This window comes from Aphelocoma coerulescens, chromosome 28, assembly GCF_041296385.1.
Source record: "Aphelocoma coerulescens isolate FSJ_1873_10779 chromosome 28, UR_Acoe_1.0, whole genome shotgun sequence".
Lineage (NCBI taxonomy): Eukaryota > Metazoa > Chordata > Aves > Passeriformes > Corvidae > Aphelocoma > Aphelocoma coerulescens.
The window spans coordinates 2,283,954-2,297,619 of NC_091041.1; the positions used below are offsets into that span (position 1 = coordinate 2,283,954).

A 13,666-nucleotide genomic window follows, 5' to 3' on the forward strand; every position below is an offset into this window, starting at 1 on the left:
GGCCCAGCCGGCGCTGGGGGTGACGGTGCCAGGGGAGAAGAGGCAGCTCGGGGCTCTGGCGTGAGGTTAGCACTGAATCCGCAAAAATCACCGTACCTTGAACAGTGCTCAATACACCTATTGATCAGTCCTCTCGCCTTGATCAGTTTGCTGGTGCTGCTGCCGCAGTGCTGCTTTCGGGGAGGGAGGGAGAGAGGGAGGGAGGGAGCGGCACAGGAGGGGGCAGGGAGCCCAGAGCGCGCCTGCGCCAGAGATGCTCCAACTTCCCAAGGCCAACTTTGCCTTGTCCCAGTGGACTCGGGGCCTGCCCACCCTTCTGAGGGAGGCAGGGCGAGCTCTGGCCTTGGGCCTTGGCTCAGGGGGTGTTTCCAAAGCAAGAGGGTGGAGGAGAAGTCCAAAAATCTCCTCTCTCCTGCCCAGCTGCCTTCTTGCCAAAGCCTCCAAAGACACCTTAAGCTGGGCGTCCACCCAACGCCAAGAGCAGAAGCCAGGAGCCAAAGGAGGGAGAGGGAGATGTGGTCTCTGTCCTGGCTGGGAGCCCACTGAGGGCACCCCAAGGACTGTGGGGAGCTGTGAGGCACCCGGTCCTGCTGTGTCTCGCTATAGGAGAGTGGCAGTGTAGGAGCAGAGGTGGGGCTGGGGTGTCCCCCCCTGCCGAAGGACCTGTGCATGGCCAAGGTGGCCAAGAAGGCCAACAGCACCTGGCTCATGTCATAACCAGTGTGGCCAGCAGGGCCAGGGCAGGGATTGTCCCTCTGTGCTGGGCACTGCTGAGGCCACACCTCGAATCCTGTGTCCAGTTCTGACCCCTCACTGCAAGAGAGACATCAAGGGGTTGGAGCGTGGCCAGAGAAGGGAACAGAGCTGGGAAGGGGCTGGAGCCCCAGGAGCAGCTGAGGGAGCTGGAAAGGGGCTCAGCCTGGAGCAAAGGAGGCTCAGGGGGGACCTTGTGGCTCTGCACAAGTCCCTGACAGGAGGGGGCAGCCGGGGGGGGTCGGGCTCTGCTGGCAGGGAACAGGGACAGGAGGAGAGGGAACGGCCTCAGGCTGGCCCAAGGGAGGCTCAGGGTGGATATCAGCAGGAATTTCTCCATGGAAAGAGTGGTCACACCTTGGAACTGTCCACAGAAGTTTGGAGTGCCCATCTCTGGAGGTGTCCAAGGAAGGCCTGGACGTGGCACTCAGAGCTCTGGGCTGGGGACAAGGTGGAGACTGGACACAGATTGGGCTTGATGATCTCCGAGGTCTTTTCCAAGCGAAGTGACTCAGTGATTCTGTGTGACCAGAGGCGTTGAGGAAGGTGAGGAGGGACAGAGCAGAGCAGGGAATGTGGATCCACAGCCTTGACCCGGTTCGGGCTCAGGTCACCCATGCGTGGAGTGGGTGTGAGCACCAGGACGGCTCTGGATGTCCTCATCCCACACTGAGTGCCTGCATCCTACACTGTCCCACCATCTAAACACCCTCAGCAGCCCTGGGGACGTCTGCCAGGGGCTTGCTCACGGGAGTGGCCCCATTCCTGCAGAGAGGGCTGGGGACACGTGCTGGGCTCGGGAGCGGAGGGAGGCAGGGAGCTAAAACCCCACCCCCAAAGGTCACGGAGTTAATTCCAGCTCGTGCCCCCCTCTCACACCTCACTGATTAATAATTGAAGAAAATGTATTTCTTTTTCAGCTTGGCATAAATCAAAAATAAACACAGCATCCATGTTCTGCCCCAGGGAAGGGGCAGGAGCTGGGCTGGGAGCTGCCTTGGAATGGGGGGAGGATGGGATGGCAGTGGGGGCTCTTTGGAAGAGGCTGACATTGGCTTCGAGCTTCTCCCATTGAAATCAGCACTAAAAGGCTCCTCGAGGTGAGACCTGAAAGGGACCAGCAGAGCTGGGCTGTGAATCTGCTGCCACTGGGAAAGCCTGAAGTGGTTTTGGGCATTTCCCAGAGCCCAGGTCCTCCACCCTTCCTCATCCCAGGTCCTCCAGTTCTGCTCTCAGGTCCTCCATCTCTCCTGCTTCTAAGCCCTTCATCCCTCCTGCTCCTAGGCCCTCCATCCCTCTTGCTCTCGAGTCGTGCATCTCGTCCTGCTCCCAGCCATGGCTCACCTGAGCTACTGGCAGCCTCTGGCGAGACATTTTCGGGTTGTTGGAATGGTGTTGGGGGAATTCACTGGCCTGGCACCCACGCAGTCCAGGAAAACCTGGAAAAGGAGGAGGAATGGCGAGGACAATGCCCTGCCTCTACCAGAGCCATCTGCCTGAGCAGGTCTGGAGCACCAACCATCCCTCCGTGCCACTGGTTCCTTCTCCCGTCTCTCAGGATCCTTGTCCAGGAGGATTTGGCCATCCTGAAGCTCCTGCCCTCTCCATCCCCATGCTCAGCTGCTTCTCTCCGTGCTCCCCTGCTCTGCCTGCACTGTGTCCCTGCTTCCAGCCCCCCGGGCTGCTCACAGGAGCTGAATCCCAACACTCCGGACCGCCGTGACATCGATTTGCATTGATGGATACTCAAGGAACGCCCATGGAAGGCGCAGGCATCCCTAACCGGACCCAGCGCCTCCGTATTCACCTTCCAGCTGTCGCGGGGCTGTGCGTGCCGGCTGTGACCGCACATCTGGGCTCTGGGGTGGCGGCAGAGCTCCCACACACGTTATCGTGCAGATCCCCATTAAGGTGGAGCTTCATTTTGCCCTTCCAGCAGCAGCTGGAGCCCTTTGTTCGGGAGATGGAGCTGTGCAGGTACAGCCGGGACGGGGAGCCGAGAGACCCGGGGGTGGCAGCGCTGCTGGAGAGCCGGGTGCTGGCACCGACACCCGGAGCGCCCTCTCCTCAGGGCTGTGGGGGTGTGGGGGCACCCACATCCCCTAAAACACCCAGAAAACTTGTCCTGGGAGCTGGGAGGGATCCAGAGGATCCGGCTGTGCCCGGGCAGACCCCGGGCACACGGCTGCTCTGATTTCTGGCAGCCGCCTGTCGTTCCCTCCCCTCTTGGTTAAATAAAGCTTTGGGCTGTGATGAAGCCCATTAAAGTCAGAGGCGAAGGTGTGGGATTGAAATGTAGGACAGCAGCCGCTGCAGAATGTGGTTGCATGGGATCAATGGGAAATCGATACCCGGCTCTGCTTCGTGGGTTCCCGCCAGGCCCTGCTGCTGCTGCTGCGCTCCCCGGGCGCTTCCCAACTTCCTGCACACCCTGGAATGGCCCCGGACAGCCCCTAAAAAGTGGGAAAACAGGGGTTTTGGCATCCACCCAGCCGTTAGTGAAAGGCTACAGACAAAGGCCTGCGGCTGCTGGGGGCTCGGAGCTTTCCAGGGGTCTCGGATGGGGCTGAATCCCCGTGGGACGGGAGGGATGAAGCGGAGCCTCGGCCGCTGCATCTCCCCAGCCGGTTGAGGAGGGCGCTGAGGAAGCAGCCACGACCCACACGGGGTCAGAACCTGGAGCCTTGCCTGATCCCTGGAGAGGGGAGCATCCACCGGGAAGTGGGGCTGCTCCCGCGGGCGGGGATCACCGAGCAGCGCAGCCACGAAACGGGGAGCAAACCACCAGCAGTGCATCCCTCTGCTCCCCCCCGCTCCATCCGCACCTCGCAATGAAACCCCAGCTGGCCCCCGGGGCTCATCCTCCCCCGAGCTCCCAAGCAGCCAACCTGAGGCACCCTCCGCACCCCTCCGTGCCCGCGGCCAGCGCGGATCCGAGCGCGGCAGGAGGAGGGAGCGATCCCCGTGCCCTGGCCACCGTCACCACCGCCCGGCGGGGACACGGCGGCACAGAGGGATCATCTCTCAGGGGTGATGGTTTAACTGGAGCCAGGTGAGCACAGCACCGTGTGACCACCGCTGCGCATCGACGGATTGATCCGAGCCTGGTTACTCCGGCTTTGTGACATTCACAGGGCTCCCCGCCAGCCTCTGCGGGCGGTGTGGGCTGCACAGAGCCCGGCACGGCTGGGAGCTGTTCTGGGAGTGGCGAGCTGGGGAAGGAGCTCCCCGCACCTCCCAGTGCTGCCTGTGGCACCCAGCCGTGACACCCACTCTCCGTGGTGCCCTCCAGTGCAGCAGCGTGCCCAGCCAGGGCAGTGCTGTCACCCACCCTGAGCACCAGCACCCTGCGACCGCACATCCGGTCCCCTCCGAGACTCCACCGCGCTGTCCCCCTCTCCAAAAGGCTCCTTGGGTCTCCTGGGGTGTCACCTCTGTCCCTCCTGCCGGAGAGGGGACACCCTGGGGAGGACTGGGAACGGGAAGGGATGTGCAAAAGCGCCATTAAACAGTCGGTTTTATCATCCCAGCTCACGTGAACACGGCGAAACCATGACATGATCCATCAGGGATGAACATTAATTATGATTGCACCTTGGGATCTTGATTGCCATTGATTTATTGATTCCTCGGCCCCTCGCAGCAGTGGCCGCTCCATAGGAATTGCACAGTGGGGAGGTGGCTGGGCCGGCCCTGGGTGGAATTTGGGGATGGGGCCTCCAGGGACGCTTGCGGGGAGAGAGAGGATGATGCTTTTGAGGAGAGGAGAGAAGGAAAAGCCCCTGTGAGAGCCGAGGGATAACGCGGCGGCACCGGCTGCACCGCGGCACCTCCGCCGTGGCACAGACGGGAGCGCGGCAGCTGCCGGGGACACCCAGGAGATCCTGGGAGCCGATCCCGGAGCGGGATCCCACTGAGGCACAGGCTGAGGAAGCCTCTTTGTGACAGACTCTGTCCCCCCCCGGAGCCTCCCTGCTGCTGATCCCATCGAGCGGCGATCGGATCAATGCTGGCCGTACCAAGCCCCGCTCCGGCGGGGAGGGGGGACGGGGCTGCAGCACCTCGGAGGGATTTTTCCATCATCAGGCTCCTGGAGAAGACGCCTCTGGGCTGCTCAGGCTTGGTACAGGCAGCAGTGATTAGCGAGGGTGGGAGAACAAAGCCGGTGGTGCCCCAATGGGTCCGTGCTGGGAATGCCGGGATGCAGGACCCCGCTCCAGCGGCTGTGGCTGCAGGGATGGGGCTCAGCATCCTCCTCAACTCAGCTTTAGGGGTCTCTTTCCCGCTGGGCATCTCATCAAACCTCCCAAACCAGCTCAAAGCTGCCCCAGGCTGGCGCTCAGCAGGCTCCAGGCTGCTCCCAAAGATGGATCAGCTCTGGATAACCATGGATATAGGCAGGAACAGCAAAGCCACGAGCAAATGCCTGCTGAGCGTGACCCAGCTGCCGTCCATGGCCCTCACCGTGGTCTTGGGCACCAGGTGCTGGGTCACTGGTCCCTTGCAGCAAACCCAAAGTTGCCCAGGGAGGTGCCAGCCACGGGGCTGAGCCGAGCCCATCGCTGCTGGGAGCAGCCAGGCAGCTCAGGCAGGGGGGAAAGAAATTATTTCAAATAAACTGGCGGTAATAGGATATTGATAACCAGACCAGGGCAGCACCGGGGGGAAACAACCTGAGAAAAACCTTCCTGGTGAATCTCCAGGGGAAATTTTTTGCAAAGGTTAAAAAAAGAAAGAAAAAGAACCCCCCCGCCCCCCCAGAAAGCCCTGCTGTAGAATAAATTCCTTCTGACGGTCATTCCTCTGGCTGCCATTTAAGGTGGACACTCGGGAAGTGCTGGGATATCGATGGAGAGGAGGAGGAGATGGCAGGACCTCCATCCCCCTGCCCCTCTGCACAGGCTGTAAGTGCAGGGCCCGTGATTTATTTCGTATCCATGAATACTGAGTGAAATCAGAATAATGGGGCACTTAGCCAAGTTACTGAGAAATCACTATTGTGATGCAATTTACTTCAATTAATTAAGCCTTTTTTGTTACCATTATTCCTTGTTTTACATTTTGTTTTAAATTTCAAACGATTGGGTGCATTGTGGTGGGAAGCTGATAGCTCTGGTTGGAGCCGTGCGCTGAGAGCCATAAATACCCTGGGGCTGCTTGTCCCAGCCCCTCCCAGCCCCTGGCCCTGCTGCCCTTCCCAAAATGCAGCAAAGACCACGGAGCTCCCAATGCAGCTCCACTGGGTGGGCCCAGTTTGGTGCTCAGGTGGATTTAATGTGGTTTAAAGCAGCTCCTGAGGATGCTCTGAATTTGACCTGTGAAGGAAAAGCCTGAGCTCTGAGTGCAATAAGTGAAAAGGAGTTTTTTTCTCACTGTGTGAAAAAGGAAATCACTGACTCACAGAATCCCAGAACTGGGTTGGAAGGGACCTTGAAGCTCATCCAGTGCCACCTCCACCATGGGCAGGGACACCTCCCACTGTCCCAGGCTGCTCCAAGCCCCAATGTCCAGCCTGGCCTTGGGCACTGCCAGGGATCCAGGGGCAGCCCCAGCTGCTCTGGGCACCCTGTGCCAGGGCCTGCCCACCCTCCCAGGGAACAATTCCTGCCCAATCTCCCATCCAGCCCTGCCCTCTGGCACTGGGAAGTCGTTGCAGGTACTGGCCCGGCTCTGGCAGCACGGAGGGAAGGATGCACCCCTCTCCTGTGACCGCAGGAGTTTCTCCAGGGCAGGAAGGCAAGTTTCACCACATGCCCTTGGTGTTTCTGTGCTGATCCTCTCCAGGTGGCCTTGGCCACAGCCAGAGCTCAGGGAGGAGAATCCCAGAGCAAAGCAGCCCCCACCCGGCGCTGTGGAGTGGTTCACATCTCCCACTACCAAAGGCAAGCAGCAGGTGGGACCTGGGACCACTTCCCCAACACAGCTCACACCAGGAGAGGACACCCACATCCCACGGGACTCCAGGAGCTTCACGCTCCTGTCAGAGGGTGAGGAGGGGAAGCTCCAGCTGGTTCTGGTGTGCAGACAATGGCTGGGTTTCTGTTTCCCCCTCTGCTGTGTCTGGGGCTGGGTCACCGCCCCAAGGACATGGCTCTGGTGGCAGGACCTGAGCCCTGAGCAGCTGGACACTCCCCTGCCTGGCCGTGCTCAGCCCTGGATGCTGCTGGGGCCCCTGTGGGCTCCTCCTCAGGGTGAAAGGTTTGTGTTCAACTTGACCAGCATCTCTCCGGGACCCTGCACCCCCCCTGCCCTCCCTGGATCTGTGGTCAGGATCTGTGAGTCCCTCTGGCAGATCATGATCCCCCCAAGGGAGCTGAGGCTGGGATTAGGTGGATCCCAGCACCCCAGGGACCTCAGGTGGAGTCAGAAGTGCTGGGTTAGTGATGGATTCGATGATCTTGGAGGCCCTTCCCAACCTTAATGATGCTGTGACTCTGTGATTCTATTCTGGTCCTCCCACACCTCCCGCTCAGCAGCCCTGGGACCTGCTCAGCAGCCCAGTGCCACCCCCCTGCAGCTCTCCCTGCATCCCCAGCACCACACAGAGCCCAGGGATGCAGGAAGCCACCGGCAAACAGAAGGGGCCATTCGCTACCATCAGGGGTTCTCCTTCCAGCCCTGCAGGTGATGCCGTTTAAGCTCCTGTGGGTTTCATCCCCCGTGTCACTGCTCCCAGTGCTGCAGCACAGCTCCTGCGCTGGACACGTGAGGGGCTTCTGTGTGGGGCTGGTGTTACCCCTTTAATGGAGGGGAGAGAAAATATTGGTGCCTCGGACCCCCCTGGGAATAAATTCATACTGCAGGATCGATTCGATTTTTTTCCTCCTTTTGCCTGATTCCTGGAGCCTCCTGGGTAACAAAGATTAAGCTTCAAGCCCCTCTGATATTACTTTGAAATGCAGAAACCTTCAGAAAAAGAGACTAAATCTTCCCTCGCCCTGGAAAATGGCAAATATCTTTGGGGATGGGCAAGTGTTCAGCTCTTTTCTCCTTCTCCCACCCCCGGAGTGACCTCGTGTGCACAGTCACAAACACCCACACGGGCACCACACACTCCTGCCCCTGCCCTGGGCTGCCCTGGGCTCCCTCTCACTGTGCAGGACCCACTCGTGTGCTGAGCTGCGGCCGGGAGCGCGGGCAGCAGCAGCCTTAATATCAGATCAATTAATTATCAGCCCTGTTATGATGCAGCTGCTGAAATGTGGGCTGGGAGAACTCAGGAGTGCAAGCACAGAGCTCTCGTTTCCCCGGTCCCATAATCGCTGGAGACAGCCCTGGCCTGTGATCCCGGTTACACCGGGACAAACCTGGAGCAGCTCCAGGTGTTTAATTGGTGTCACTTGGGAATGGCCAGGCAGAGCAGCATCCAGCTGCTCCCCCGGGATGGGATCCTGGCCCTCCCTGTGTCGGCAGCAGCAGCAGCAGCAGCTCCTCAGCTGGGGGACAGCAGTGGCTGGAGGCTTCACTGTGCACAGAGGCGGAGATGGAAATTTGGGACATTTAAGGGAATTTAGGACATTTAAGGGAATTGAGGAGAGAACAGGTAAAGCTGAGACCTGGGGAGCCCTGAGCCTGGGGGACTCCTCAGTGCAGGGAGGGGAAGACTGGGGGAGGGAGAGGGGGTGGAGATACTGCAGGAGGAGGTGCGGGAACAATGGAGTGGAGGGGGCACAGGGACTGGGACAAGGACAGGGACTGGGACAGGGGCAGGGGCAGGGACAGGCACAGGGACTGGGACTGGGACTGGGACAGGGAATGGGACAGGGACAGGGACAGGGACAGGGACAGGGACAGGGACAGGGGCAGGGACTGGACTGGGACTGAGACTGGGACTGAGACTGAGACAGGGACAGGGACAGGGACAGGGACTGGGAGAAGGACAGGGACTGGGACTGGGACTGGGACTGGGACTGGGACTGGGACTGGGACTGGGACAGGGACAGGGACTGGACAGGGACTGGGACAGGGACAGGGACAGGGACTGGGAGAGGGACTGGGACTGGGACAGGGACTGGGACTGGGACTGGGACAGGGATTGGGATTGGGATTGGGACAGGGACAGGTACAGGTACAGGCACAGGTACAGGGACTGGGACAGGGACTGGGACAGGGACAGTGCAGCAGGTTTTGACGTGGCCACAGGGTCTTTGTTTTCCAGGCCCTTGGGCTGCAAAGGGCTGGGCACTGCAGCCCCGAGCAGAGAGCAGCTGGAGAAGTCCAAGCAATGGAGGGTTTTTCTCAAACCATTCAAGGCACTTTTCCCGGTGTCTGGGACCTGCCAAGTCAAGTTTTTCTCACTTGAGTTAATTCGGGCTTTTCCTTGGTGTCAGCTACACATTTCCTTTACAGTCAGGTCCTTCAAGCTTGGTAATGGCCCCCAAAATGCCACCCTGGGTTCCTTTCTTTGGCCTCAGAGTCCTGGATCAGCCCAGACTCCTCCTTGCCTGGTTCCTCTCAGGCTGGGCAAACAAAACCTTTCATAGTCAAGGCCAACTTTGCTGCTTCCTTTTCCTGAGCATCCCACAGCTCTGGACAAGTCCCTCTGGCTCTTTGCTGGCTTTGCTGGCTGCCCTGGCATCTCCAAAGGGGTCATTTCCCTGCCCCCAGCCCCTTCCCAAGGGCTGGCCTGTGTTCTGTCTCCCTGCCAGGAGGTTTAACCTCATCTTTCCCCCCCTGGAGATCTGGAGGAGACTCCATCTGCAGTCCAAACTCCTGCATGTGCTCACTTCCATGTCTGCTTCAAATGGGCAGCTCTGGACATGAGCCTGTCCCTGGAAAAACTCCATGTTTTCCACGATGGCTTCCATGGCCCATCCCTGGAAGTGTCCAAGGCCAGGTTGGGCAGAGCTTGGAGCCACCTGCTCTAGTGGAAGGTGTCCATGGCACGGGGGGTGGAACTGGATGAGCTCTAAGGTCCCTCCCAACCCAAACCAGTCTGGGATTCCATGGAAATTCCCTTTGAAAGGCCTTGCCATTGGGTCTTGGCCATGCCCAAGGAAGCTCAGGGAAGCCAGGAGCCCCACTCACCACGTGAGTCCACAGGTCACTGCTCTCCAAAGCCAACCTGGAATTTCAAGGCAGAGACTTTTTTCCCCTCCAAACCCTCCCAGGCTGCGAAGGAAGTGATATCCTGACTCTATTTTTCTATCAATAAAGTTTATTGTCCTTTTCTTGCGAACCCTTCAGCAATTAAAAAAAAAAAAAAAAAAAAAAAGAAGAAGAGGAGGAAGAAGAAGACAAAGGGAGTTGATGTTTGACTGCTGGGCTATCACTTAAGTCCTTGTTCCTGTTTACTCAGGACTTATTAGAGCTCATTCAATGCCTATAGCATGGCTGGATCAATACCTGCTGGGAGCAAGAGAGATTCCGCTTGGCCACTGTAGCCCATGTTGCAGAATTGATCTGCTTGGCTGCTGCAATCTGAAAATCCATCTTTTTGCGCTCCCTGCCTCTCTCCGCCGCGGGTTGCTAAGCAACGGGGGCTCCTTGGGATGGCCATTGGCCAGCGCTGCGGCCGTGCCGTGGTCCTCCCTGGTCACTTGGCCACTTTGGGCTGCGAGTCCTCCTCCACGGCTGGCTCCGGGCGGCGGGGAGGTGGAGAAAGGGCAGGGAGGAAGGGAAGGGGCTGGGGGGGTGCGAGAGGAGGGACGAGGAGAAAAGGGAAATCGATATCACCTCACATTTAACCTTTCTTTAAAAAAAATCTTTGAGAAAACTCTATTGACCCATTCCTTATCACTTCTCACCACCGCAGCCTCTGCACCGGGGCTCCACCGCCCGCACGCTCCCCGTCACCGCCCCTTTTTAGGGCACACCGCACTCCTGTCCTCCCTTCTCCCTGTCTCCCTCACCTTGGCTGGACACAAAGTTATGCCAGGTTAGCTAAAGGTGTCTTTTTAAACTGATTTCATTAAACTGGGGCAAAACCTTTGTGCGGATGTACTGGGATCAATGTAAACCCCATTTGCATCGATTTCGCTTCGCTTTGGTAAAGGAATCGAATTATACAAACCAATACCAACCTGCTTTAAAATGATTTAAGAGTGTCTACACAAGACCAATTTTGGCTTGCAATCTTGCGTGTAGACAAGGTCCATCCCTCCTCCCAAAGAGCCCTTCATTAGGCAAATCCAGGCCACGGGAGGCTCGGAGCTCTGGCTCCCATGGCCTCCCCAACGGCGTCGTCTTTGCAGCTCACCCTAAAAGAGGTGCCCAGGTTTTGCTGCTCCTCCGTCAGATGCAGATCGGGGTAGGGAGGTGCTTTCCCAGGTGCTGGAGAGCATTTGCTGTGCAGGAATTGATGCTGCTCTCGCTCCATCCCACTCCAGATGGAGGCACCTCGTGCGTGCCCGTTCCTGCAGTCCCTGCAAGAGGTTGCATTTCGAGCCCAAACTCTTCATGCCAGAGCTTTACAACCCTTGCTTTGTGATTATCTCTCACGGACAGAGGACAGAGGGGTCAATACTGGACCACAGGTGCTCCCAAGTGGATGTTTCCCCCTGGGAGACACCCATGGGAAGCGGCCTCATTTCCATGAGTGCAGGCGGGCTCCCACAAAAGCTGGGAAAAGCCTCATTTCTCTGGGATCGTCAAGCCCAACCCCTTTGGTCAGCTCCCACAAGAGGTGGCTCACACCCAGAGATGCTCCCCAGCCAGAACACGAGCTCAGAGCTGGCTCAGGGAAGTTCTGATCCCAGTCCTCAGCCCTTGGCACAGCCTCTTCGACTCCAGCAAATCCCAGATCCCCCACACTGGCGTGTCCCTGCTGTCACCGGGCCGGGTGTTCCCTGGGTCACCCCTGGGACTGATTTTGGGGTTCAACACTCAGCCCTGGGGCTCTGCATCAGAACAGTTCCTGGTCAAACTGGGTGGAGAAGCTTCTTCCTGCTGGAAAGGGGAGTCAGCAAGGACCTGCATCACAGCTGGGCGGACTCTGGCTGGTAATGGAAACAAGAAATCCACCCGGATCGGCCTTGATCCGAACCCCTGAGCGCCGTGGGCAGCTTTATGGGCCCTCAGCTGACCTTCAGCCCAAGGAAGAAGCATCAGAGGACATGCAGGATATTATCCCATTTTAGAGATAGATTATTCTCCTATTTTAAAGATATATTATTATCCTGAAAGATGAATTATCATCTTAATGTAGATTAAAAATACCAGTAGTTTTTCATCTAGAAGAGCTGAGCATAACTCAGTCCAAGGTAGGGCAGGTAGGGCTGAGTTTCCCATGCAGGGTGGCCAAAGGAAGCCAATCCTTTGCTGTGGGGAGTCCTCCTGACTCTGCTGCTGCAATTTTCTCCCCCTCTGCCGCTGCCTTCTGGAATTTTCTTGTCCTACACTTACTTTTTTCACCCAGAGGAAGGGCAGGACGCAAACCCTGGAGGACAAGTTGAGAGCCCTGTCAATGCAGGGCTCTGTCCCTGGGAGCATCTGAAGCCTTTCCACACCAACCAGAGATCAGGGATACTCCAAAAGTTTGGAAAACCAGAAAAATGTCGCTTTATCAAAAGACAACCTTCTTCCAAAGGAGCCACTGCTCCCTGAAATCTCCCTTTTCAAACATTTCATTGGCCATGTGAAAAGAGCAGGAGTCACCAGATTATCCACTTCAACATTTCCAAGGGAATCATTTTCCTCTTCCAGCCCCGAGTGATTTTATTTTTGTTTCAAAATCATGATTAATTTACACTAAAAGGAAATTTGAAAAACCGCCCGAACTTAAATTTAGCTGCTACTCTGAAGCCTGTCAGAACCCCCTGCCTTGACTGACAGTGTCTGTAACAGCTGGGATTTCTTTTTTCAATTCCTTGCTTTTTTTCCCCTAAATGATGACATTAAAATTCCCATAAATCCTCACAGAAGGAGGATCCTGTCAGATCCCAAACCCCTTCTCCAGATTCCCAGGGGCTTTAAGCAGGTACTTACAGGCTCTGATGAGTAGCAGCACTTCCTCGAGTCGGGGCAGTGATTTCCCTCTTCCCACTGGGGTTTTTGGGATATTTTGTTTTACACACACGGTGATGGCTGCGGAATGATCACTTTACCAAGCAGCTCCTCACAAATCACCCGCCCCGGGTTCTGCGAGGACTCCCCACGCCCAGAGCAGGGCTCAGCAAGACCATTAACTGATTTCTGCTTTCACTTAGAGCTGCAGCATTGATGGCCCTGCTCGATATCTGACAAGCTCTGCACTGGCCCCGAGAGCTGAGCGGCGTCTCGGGAAAATATTCCTGGTGCTCCCTGCCACGGAAACCTTCAGGGCTTATCCTCAGCTGCAGCATCCAGGAAGGGTGGCTGCTCCTCAGCGCTTCCGACCGCCTTTTCCCAGCTCTCTGGGTCTGAACAGCTCCAGCAGCTGCTGGTTCCAGGGTGCTGGGGCTGGCTTTGATCCCCAGCTCAGAGCCTTTGTGGTGTCCTCACAGCGGGCAGGACTGTGGCCATCCCTGCCCCAGCCTCCCCCAGATTCCCATCGATGCCAGCCCAGGTTTCCTGAGCGGGGAGTGAAGCTCTCCACGGGCTCAGGAAGTTGCTGCTGGGTTTGAGCTTGGGACATGGATTTTGTGGGAAGAGAGGGAAGTGACGTCTTGGGACAGAATTACCCCAGTGCCCTCCAGTGAGACCCTTCAGGTGTGAGGCATTAACCAGGGGCTTGGCTTTGACAGCTGGGGATGTTCAGCTGGAGAGGAGAAGGCTCCAGGGAGAGCTCAGAGCCCCTTGCAGGGCCTAAAGGGGCTCCAGGAGAGCTGCAGAGGGACTGGGGACAAGGCCTGGAGGGACAGGACACAGGGAATGGCTTCCCAGTGCCAGAGGGCAGGGCTGGATGGGAGATTGGGAATCAGGAATTGTTCCCTGAGAGGGTGGGCAGGCCCTGGCACAGGGTGCCCAGAGCAGCTGGGGCTGCCCCTGGATCCCT

The 13,666-nt window shown here is 57.8% G+C and overlaps 1 long non-coding RNA gene across 1 annotated transcript; it reads right to left on the minus strand.

Annotated features, from left to right (window-relative positions):
* Nucleotides 1-9,950: 9,950 nt before the first annotated feature.
* Nucleotides 9,951-13,266, minus strand: LOC138099820 (uncharacterized). The gene is made up of 3 exons (XR_011146770.1): nt 12,679-13,266; nt 10,952-11,117; nt 9,951-10,378 (listed from the first exon to the last, which is right to left on the minus strand). It is a non-coding gene; the product is annotated as an uncharacterized lncRNA (long non-coding RNA).
* Between the last annotated feature and the right edge of the window lie 400 nt (nt 13,267-13,666).